Here is a 10,570-nt window from a genome sequence, read left to right on the forward strand (position 1 = left end):
TTATTAGCTTTCTTCCCTTACTTTGCCATGCATCTCCCATACCCAATAAACTATTAATGCCTCCCTGGGGGGTTGACAGTTTCACTTAAGTTGGTGTGGTCTGGTCCTCCCATCCCTGGTGCTGCTGCTTTGTTTTCTTATTGAACATTCTTGGGCCAAGCCAGTTATGGGGGGAAGTCATTAGCAGGATCCTAAAGAGAGAATGCAATTCCTAATGACTTGAAAAAAAACCAAGAGCTTTCATTTTGACATTTGTAAATCAGTAGCCACTTTAAAATCACCTTCCACACACTCATAATTGTAGATAAAAGTATTTGCTACCTTGGAAAGACAAAGGCTCTTAATTTCTAATGAGTCCGGAGTCAGTTTTCTTCTTTTGATAGAGCTTTAGGTAAAGAGTGAGGTTTGCTGCCTGAGGCCACCAGCTGGCCCGCTGTAACCCAGGCTGGTCATCATCCCACGTCACTTGGTCACAGACCGCCTTGAAGGAGCTGTGGCACTGACGGGAGTGCAGGGAAGGAGGGGGAATTGATCAGGGGCTTAGAGATGAAAAGGATAAAGAAAAGATAGAGTAAAAAGAAGAGAAGTCGTTATAAGTGTAAAATTGTAAGAATATATAATCTCCACATTTTCCTTTTTGGTAGAAAGTTGGTTGATTTATTTTTTTTAAAGCAAAGTTTTAATTTTTTAAAATGAAGCTTAGAATTTAAAACATCATAACTTAAATTGAATTTGGTACGGAATCCAAAACAGCATGAGAGCAGCTTCTGCTCACAAGGTTAAAAAAGGTATAGGTACAACTACAGCTGACCAAGGGCAAAAGCCACCCCAGCAAGTATATATGAAATTGCCAAGGTCCAGCACATTTACATATAATTTGCATGTTTGTGTTAGCTGGTTCTATGGAACTTGGATGAGGAACAGCAGGATAAATCAACTGTCTCTATTACCAGAATCTCTTGGATGGACTGACAAAATATCAGAGCAAGACTGAAATATCCCAAATGGTATTTTATAGCATAAGTGAAAGACATATAGAGAAAAATAATGTATGTTTATATTAATCAATTTCTTTTATGGTGCTGAATGTTCTTACCCACTGACTCTAAAACATAAAAGGGGAAAAATCAATCAAAATCAAAGACAGCAGCAAAAGCAATAATATATTTACTTGTAAGTACCATATCACTGAAAATTTTTCGAGATCTTTATTTCTTTTTGGACCTGGTACATGCTATACACCCATGTACAAACCCATAGATGAATCTTTTTTAAAAAATATAATCATCGGGGCACCTGGGTGGCTCAGTGGGTTAAAGGCTCTGCCTTCAGCTCGGGTCATGGGATTGAGACCCCGCATTGGGCTCTCTGCTCAGCAGGGAGCCTGCTTCCCCCTCTCTCTGCCTGCCTCTCTGCCTACTTGTGATCTCTGTCTGTTAGATAAATAAATAAATCTTTAAAAAAAAATCATCATCATCATCATCATCCTTCTATCCCCCATATTATAGGCGAATGCTTTTATGTTAGACATTTATTTATGCATAGGTTTCCGTTTTGAAGAACCTGGCTTGAAACAAGTCTGCACAACTAAAATCAGTGGAATGTGAAAGCATGCTCTAAACTACATACACGATAGTTCACTTCTTGCTGGGGACCTTTCAGAGGGCACCCCCCCAAATGCTAATACCAAGAGAGAACATATTTACTATATTTTGCCAAGTATTATCTCATAAAAACAAACACAATAAATACACATTTTACAGGAGGCTTTCTTGTGTATTGCATTGGATAACCTCAAGAGGAGGAAAGAAATGATTTATAGCGGTAAGGAGAAGATTGTCATTGCTCCGCATTCTGTCCCTGACTTCACCCCAGTACATTTCTCAACTCAGCTTCTTAATGAGGAGGGCAATTTATCCCTCAGCCCTGGTCACTATAGCCAGAGTCGCAGCTGGCAACCAAGAGCACTAATCAAAATAGCCCTTTGTGGGATTTTGCGTCTTGAAGTCTATGATGGTTACATCGACTCTATTGCTTTCCTTCTGCTTCCCAGTCCAACTTCACCTGCCCCACACAATAGGGCTAATCCTCGGTGATCATTCTAGTCTGAAAAGAAACATTAGAGAGACTCTCACTCACTTCCTATGTTTCACAGATAAGGAGAAAGAGTGTCCGAGCCTTCATTACATAAATTGCTTAATGACAGTGTAAGTCCAGATTCTGTTTCTGGGTTAGAAAAAAAAGCTTATGATGATCTAATTGGCAAAACAATAAATACGCTACCATATACGTGGGAGCGTCTTAAAAGCCCTCAAACACACTCACATGTAGTCTGCTTAATATTCTTATCACTGCAAACTCTCAAAGAAGCTTGCTAGGCATCATTATCTCAATTGGCCATGATAAAGATACAGGAAATGTTCTGGGACAATTAGCACAAATTCAGGCAAAATGGAAGGGTGAGAAAGAGGTGGCGAGAAGTCTGTTTAAACATACTCTGGAAAGCACTTACTTGCTCCTCCCTACGTGCCAGACTCCAGGGCTCTAAAGATGAAAGACATAGTTCACATTCTTCGGGAGCTGGTGGGCTAACTGGGCAGTGGGCTGTGAAACGCAATACTCATACAGCAGGGCTATCCAGGCTGCTTTGGGAGCAGAGAGAATGGAAATATGTGCCTGCGAAAAACAGCATGTTGGAGAGAGCAGGATGATTTCTTGTTGGGCCCTGAAGGGTGGGCTGAAGTTTGGGATCACCAGCTAGACGGGGAGAAGTGCTTTTGTCATTAGGAGCATCACCTGCAGAAGTACACGCTGGGGCTCAGGAGGTGACCTCGTGAAGGGTTTCATGGGGGTGTTTCCGACAATGCCTTTGACTGCTCTCTGCTCTGCTCTTTGTGTTATTTTTCATCATAAACAGTGTTATTTTTCATCATAAACATAAACAAAGAAATGCTTGGGAACACGTATGTTACAGGAAGTGTGGTGAGAACACAGCAGTAAATAGTGTCGGTAAGTTAGAGGAAATAGAAGAACGGAAACAGGGCAATAACATAAAGAAAGGGGTCTTTTGTACCAAGCCCTTGCCGGTGGCAATGGTGCAGGTGTACCCGATGAGGAAGGGTGGCCCATTGTTCTGATACCATTTCCTTAAGCCTGGATTAGTTTATGCCACGCTCCCAGATTTACCTTTTTCTCCTCCCTTTCCCTCTAACACAAGGAGTGTCTAAACTTGTGGCTAATGATGATCTATGTCTTGTTCCAAAAAGACTTTTAACAAGTGGCTGGCTTTGGGGCCAGCAGCAGTCCTTTGCTCATGAGGGACAAGAGGTGAATAAAGAGAGAATCGGCAGCCGTCTGAAAAGGCTGAAGAAAGAGAATGAGTTTGCAATATTCAGATGCACCAGGAAAACGTTTCCCCCACTTGGCAAAGGGACATGAGCCCCTACTTAGCCATGCGCGTTTTCCCCTCACCACTGGAAAATCCTGGCTGGCTAGGGCTCTGCCACCTTTCAAAGGCAGCATGAGACTAGTTTCCTTCTCTCAGGTTCCCCCAAACTCACAAAGATCTTTGGAATGAAAATGAAAAGTGCATCTCATTAAATGGGTCTAAGGCATTCACGCAGAGTCAGAGGAAGGAAACTGGGACAGGCACTACATAAATTAATATTATGAAAGGAGGAAATTTCCCTATTCCACTGCTAAACAGCATTCTGGATTTGCATAGAAAATCCAGTGTTGAAGCCTTTTAAGTTTTAGCAGCACTGTTTCTTCTCTACACCATTGTCTTCATACTAGAAAGGGAAGCGAGAAAAACCTGAGGAGGCCATTTTGGGGGTGCCTAGAGGTGGGGTGTGCTTGAAAAGGAAACGTAAAAGGGCTTAAGTCCATTCATTTCACCCTTTCATTTTGCTCTAAATGGAAGCACGGCGTTAATGCCAGTGCCCGGGCCGGGGGAGCTGGCAGAGGGACTCCGCACTGCAAGGCAGCTGAAGCCTTTCACGGTGACAGCTTTTCTCCCAATGTGTCCCGGTAGGAGTTTGAGTTGACAGACAACAAAGAATGGGGAGGGGAGGGATTGGGCAAACAAACCGAACAACCAGTACCCTTCTCTCCATAACGGCGCCTTGGCTAGTGGACAAAGAGAACAAATCTACTCTGGGAAAGTGTCTCCCCCCCCACCCCCCACCCCCCGCCCACCCCGCCTCGGGTTATCTTTAGTGAACACAGGAACTCAGGGGTGAGGCACTGGGCATTATCCCCCCATGGATCAGCCATTTGGGGGGCTTGGGAAAAAGAAAAACTTTGGGTCTAGTGGCAGGGAAGAAAGTCTTTAAGAGAAACTTGTTAAAACACTACAAGGGTGAAAACTTGTTTCTTAAGACTGTGAGCAGAGGCCATGAAAACTCCCTTTCCCACCGCCCACGCGGTCACTTAGCTCCCCAAGGGTGCTCCAAAGAGCCATGCTGAAATCGAATGATGTAAAAAATAATAGGGGCCAGTATTGGGGATATTATCCAATGCCTGAGACCCACCGATCTCACACCTCAACCTGTATGGAGCCCGTGTGGGGTTTATTTGGAATCCTCCCTCTTCTGGAAAGAGCTGAGTGGCATGTGAGTATTTTGCAAGAAAAGAGAAGAGAAACTCATTTTTACATGTTTTTATTTCTGGTACAGATCTGGAAATATCAGATGATATTTAGAGGATCGGGCCGTTAGGGATATCAACCACAAAATCTTACCACAGATTACTTACATTATTTTTGATAAGCCCCTCTTTGGGGATTTTTCCATGTGTGGGTGGATTCATTAAGCAGAGCCTGTGAAAGTGGTCAGGAAGCGACTCTGACAAAGCCAACAAACATATTTCTTCTTTGCTTTGCCTCCTGTCAGCATGTGTTTATATGTTATGACAGAGAAAGGACCATAGCAATTCTGCATTGAATGTTATTAGAGCAGTGCTACCAAATAAAAACATGACTCCGGGAATGGTTAGTGAATAGGTCTCCAGAGGAATGTAAAGTCTCAGTTTATGGACACATTAACAAACAGGTTGATTTGTCTGGACGGAAAGGGACGATGTGAAACCTGGGTGGTGGAGATAAGGTCCCCCAAACGGAAGGTTCACACACATGCTAGTGTCCCAAGCACCTCGATAAGTATTCCAGACTGTTCCTTTATGAAAGCCCTCCATGGGAGGAATAAATGATGTATGAAATAAAGATGCCCTGGCTCCACAGGGAACACAGAGAGGATGCTTCAAGCTATAATGTGTGGTTTCTGATGGGTTTTGGCTGTGACCCCTGGGCACAATTTCTATTCAGCTGCGTGGAGCCAAACGGCCTCCCGCGACTCTGAACACCAGAATCCACACACCCTCTTCTTCTGCTGGAGAAACACTCTCTCACCCAAGTTTGCTTGCAAATTTCTTTCATCACAGACACTTCACCACCTCAGCACCCCAACAGCCGGCTATAGCGGTGACACCTCGTAATTATAGTTATCCAGCAAGAAGCATTGCAAAATCTGGTGATAAATTACTTGAATTCTGTGAAATTACTGTCACCAGTACATCCAAAGCTTCTGTGTGAGAGAGAGCTGCAGGTGTGCAGGCCCTGTAGGACACCCAAACATTACTTTTTTTTTTTTTTTTTTAACTCCAACTTCTGTAATCCAGGTGGGATTTCAACTCTATGATAGGAAATCTACGTCCATTCAAGCAGCACGGAAGTCAGGATGGGAAGGTCAGCACTGCAAACAGCAAAATGTGACTATCTCAATGATGGGTTATTGTGAAAAATTATGAGTTCTAAGAAGTTCCAACCATTAGTTACCAAGCATGCTTCTGAAAGATCTCTCCCCAAAGGCACTTGATATATGTTAAGACATTAAGAATAATATTAGTTTCAGTAATGAAATGACAATTTATAAAGAGAACATTTTGAAACAAAACATACAAACACATAGAAAATCATAGGTAACACAGATTCAAATCCTGGTTACATTTGGAATTTTCACTTTGGGAGATCTTATTCTTCTATCCATCAGTGAAAATAATTAAGCAATTAGTGCATGGATATGCCAAGGTACTCTAAGTATGGATATCTTTTGTGTGCACATAGCCCACTTGCTACGGTCTGGATGTTTGCATTCCCCCAAATTCATGTTAAAACTTAGTCCCCACGGGCACCTGGGTGGCTCAGTTGGTTAAGCCGCTGCCTTTGGCTCAGGTCATGATCCTAGAGTCCCAGGATCTAGTCCTACATGGGGATCCCTGCTCGGCGGGGGGTCTGCTTTTCCCTCTGACCTTTCCCCTCTCGTGCTCTCTCCTCTCATTCTCTCTCTCAAATAAATAGATAAAATCTTTAAAAAAAAAAACAAAACTTAGTCCCCAGGGTGATGGTATTAAGAAGTGGGGCTTGGAAGGTGGCCAGGTCATGAACGTGGAGCCACATGACTGGAATTTGTACCCTTATGAAAAAGGCCCAAGAAACCTCCCTTTCCCTTCTGCCCTGTGAGGTTATAGTGGAAAGATCCCTGCCTGTGAGGAAGTATTACTTCTTTCTTTCGGAGCTGCCCCATCGAACATTGCTGAACGTGCTTGGGGGACCCAAGCGGATGCTATTGTTGTATCCAGTTCTCTTGGCCGTTGTGTCCCCAACTCTTATTGGGTTATTTAAAGTCTTGCCTTGGGTTCTTTAACTTGGAACTATAGAGCATATGAATCAGATCCCACTGATGGCAAAGCTTGTGGGATTAAGCTCGGGAGCTCTGAAATTTCCTGCCATGTGGAAGAAGCAGACTGCTAGGAGGGAAAATGACAGCGACTTGCAGAGAAAGGCGGAGGTACGAGACAGGCTCCTCTCTCTTTCTTGCTCTGCTCTAGATCGGAGTTGCCAAACTGAGCAAACGAAAATACAGGATAAAGCTCAGTTAAATTTGAGTATCAGACAATGGATACCTTTTTAGTATAAGCATACTTTTATAATATAAGCATATTTCATGTCATATTTATTATTTTCTTTCACCCCAAACACTTCTCTACCTCACTACCTTGACAACTGGCTGTGGTGGTGACACTTCTAATTGCACCTCGAAATTCAAACTGAACTGGCATCCTTGTTTTATCTGTTTTACCCAACTACAGATACACAGACTTCTCGATGTCTTTTGACGATCTGGTGGGATTTAGGAACTACCTCCTACTTTAGGGACTATGACCGAGATCTTCTATCTGCCAGGGTTAGTCTTCCCCTGGATACCCACCTGGCTAACTGCTTGGCCCCCTTCAAATATTTACACCAGTTTCAATGTTTCTTCTTAGTAAGGGGTACACTGTCCTAAATTTCCCAAGTGACCGACTCCCCATCACCCTTCCCCTGCTCTAAGTTTTCTTTTCCTGCGATATAGCACTGAAACCTACTCTATACCTCCATTCTTTATTATTTGTCTCCCTCTGCTAGAATGCAAGCCCGATGGTGGCAGGATTCTGACATATAGTTGTTATATGAATAACTATTAAATGAATGGCAGAGAATTCACTTTCTTTCTGAGACCTACGTATATTATCTAAATTATTTGAGCCTATAACTTCCATTTTGCTTAAACTTGTTCACCTTCCAGCTTTTTTGTGCCACGCAAAGACTCTGGCTCTGTGAAGCCTTTCCAGGCCTTGAGGAGGCTCAGCGCCTCCTGCCTCAGGCTCCTCATTCATCTGCTCACACATTCGTTCATTCAGCTAAAAGTGTGTCACGTGTCCCGGCATTCTAAACACTGTGCTAGGCATTGGAGGCAGATAGAAGTATTAGACCCAGACCTTGCTCTAAAGCATTCACAATATATAAGAAGACCTTGGGCAAATTACTTGTGATCTATGAGCTTCATAAACTCGAGGTAGGAATGGCGCTCACTTCCATGGTTTTGTTACACAGAAATAATGAGATGACAGAGGAGTCGTGCTTGGGCTTCTATTCCATAAAAAGAAGCTACTGTTGTTAATACCGGTAGTACAGGCAGAGCCGTCACACTGACAACTCATGCATTCTATAATGCGAACGGTGTTCTCTGGAGTTGGAGGGTAAAACACTTGCGTGGCCATATGGAGCAATCAGAGGTAGAAAGGGACTTGTCAATCAATAACCTAAGATGTCCTCTGTGAGATACAATGACAAAAATATGCACAAAATGCAAAGAGAACACAAACAAGGAAGTGATTGACTCCTGGGAGCACAGAAGGACAAATGGCTCTCCAATGAGAGGAACAACAGATGTCAAAGACAGCAGAATGACGAGTAAGCTGTTCGATTCCGCCAGAGCGATAACTGACGGTGTAGAGAGATAACAGCCAAGACACAGGCGGGAGGCAACTCATAAGGGGTATTTTATGTTCCACAAAGAGGCTGGGACTTTGGAAATAGGGAGAGATGCCATCAGATGTGTGCTCTCAGAGAGAGCACAGAGAGGTAGAGGTTGGGGAAGGTGAGCAGGGAGGAGGCTATCAGGACGGACACATCATGAGGGCCTGATCAGGTTTCAGGAGCTGAGAACTCCTTGATGCTGCTACCTGTTTGTTCTCTTCCGATTTACTTCAATTTCTCAACAAGACTCTCAGAGCATTTGTGTTATGCCTCATCTGCTCACTCCTCTGAGAAAGACGGATCAAGCTGACCACGCTGGGATATTCCCTAACCACATAGTAGTAGCTGCTGCTAGTTCACTCTGTGCTGAATAGGGCTGTGAGAGGTTCTAGAGGAATCTCTGGGCACAGACCAACTGAAACCAGGTAATCTTACACCAAGAGCAAACTTCCCATCCCCACCCACTCCCCGTTCTTATGGTTGACCAGCTCACTTTTGGGTTATGATTCTAGAGACTAAATAAAGCTCTGTGCATATAATTATCTTCTTCCCTTCCCTCCTTCTTGGGATCATTTGTGGACATTATAAATGGAAGTTTTCATCAAGAGCTGTCCCTACCAGAGATCAGCTATGATATAACCATTTCAAAGACAAAAGAATATTTAATCTGGTGTTACTTTTCCCAGAGTAAAGGCAGGTACAAGACCATGGGTTTGCTTTGTTTTTGAACAGAAGTTTTAAATGAATTCCACCCTTCTCCTTCCCCAAATGCTATTCCCTGAAAATGACTAGAAAACAATAGTTTACAAATGTTAACATGGAGAGAGAGGAGGATTGAAAGGAATAAAAAGGAGAGCAAGAAAAGATCTACACTACATTCAAAAGCTAGACAACTATAATCATTTTGTTAATCTTTGCCTTCTTAGGTAACTGGGGAATGACTTTTCCAGCTCCCTTATGATTTAAAATAAGTAAAATAAACAAACAAAAATAACGGAATAACAGAACAACAGAAACAAAAAACTCCTTGTCAGACTTGCACTCCTAAGTTTTGTCTTTTTCCAAGAAACTAGTTCTTACCTCAAGTTGATAGTGGTCTTCAGGAACATGAGACTGAACATTTTATGTACACACATAATAGAAGGAAACACTTGAGGTGTTTGTTTACTCATCAAGACCATATTCTATAGAAGAACTTAGAGCCAGAGCACGAATGCAATTTTTCACAATTCCCTCAAGAGAATTGGAGGATGATTTCGGCGAGAGGGGAAATCATATTGAATGATGTACCAAGAAAGGTTGCCTTTCCTAATTCTCAGAATATTGGAAGAAAGAAACATTTGAAAGTGGATATAAAAGCTTTCAGATAAGGGAATGCAAAAATATTTAAGAAACATTTAATGTGCCAGGTACTTTTCTGGGCTCTGCAGAAATTGACATACATTAAAAAGGTGCCTGACTTCAAAGTGCTTAAACTTTGGTGAGCATTTAGCTCAAAGGCAAGTTAGGATTAAGGGGGAAAGAAGAAAGAAAGCTAATCATCTCGGGTGACTACTATGATTTAGGCAATATATTGTTTCCTTTTAGTTATGTTCTCTTTTCAGTTCTCACAACTGCTCATGGTATAGAGATGTGTAAGGGGTCATATTTTTACAGATAAAGACAGCTATCTAAGTAACATGGGGCTTATTCACATAGATTATCAACTTGCATTTAGAAAGTGAAAAAAGTTTTTTTTTTTTCGGGGAGTGGATTTAATATTTTAAGAAAACAGACTGAGAGTCCAATCTTCTAGGGAAATGCTTTCCAGACTCTTTCAGATATGACACATGTGGAAAATGATAGTATTTATATAGAATTCGGAACAACTTGGAGAGTCTTCTCTCATCCTGAAGGAACAAACCTCAATAGCTTCTTTTTGCCTTCTAGGACTGAAGGGATCAAAATCTTGGGAAGCCTGTTTTCTATGTGGAGGAGGTATACCCATTTGCTTTGCCTAAAGAGCACGCAAACAGTTAGCAGAGTTTAACTCTGACTAAATAAATAAAGTAAATCCAAGAAGGGAGGTTGGCAATGACCGGAAAGATTATTTATCAGAAACGTGGCTTAAGGGCGCCTGGGTGGCTCAGTGGGTTAAGCCTCTGCCTTCGGGTCAGGTCATGATCTCAGGGTCCTGGGATCGAGTCCCGCATCGGGCTCTCTGCTCCGCAGGGA

Source organism: Martes martes, assembly GCF_963455335.1.
Source record: "Martes martes genome assembly, chromosome: 3".
Taxonomy (NCBI): Eukaryota; Metazoa; Chordata; class Mammalia; order Carnivora; family Mustelidae; genus Martes; species Martes martes.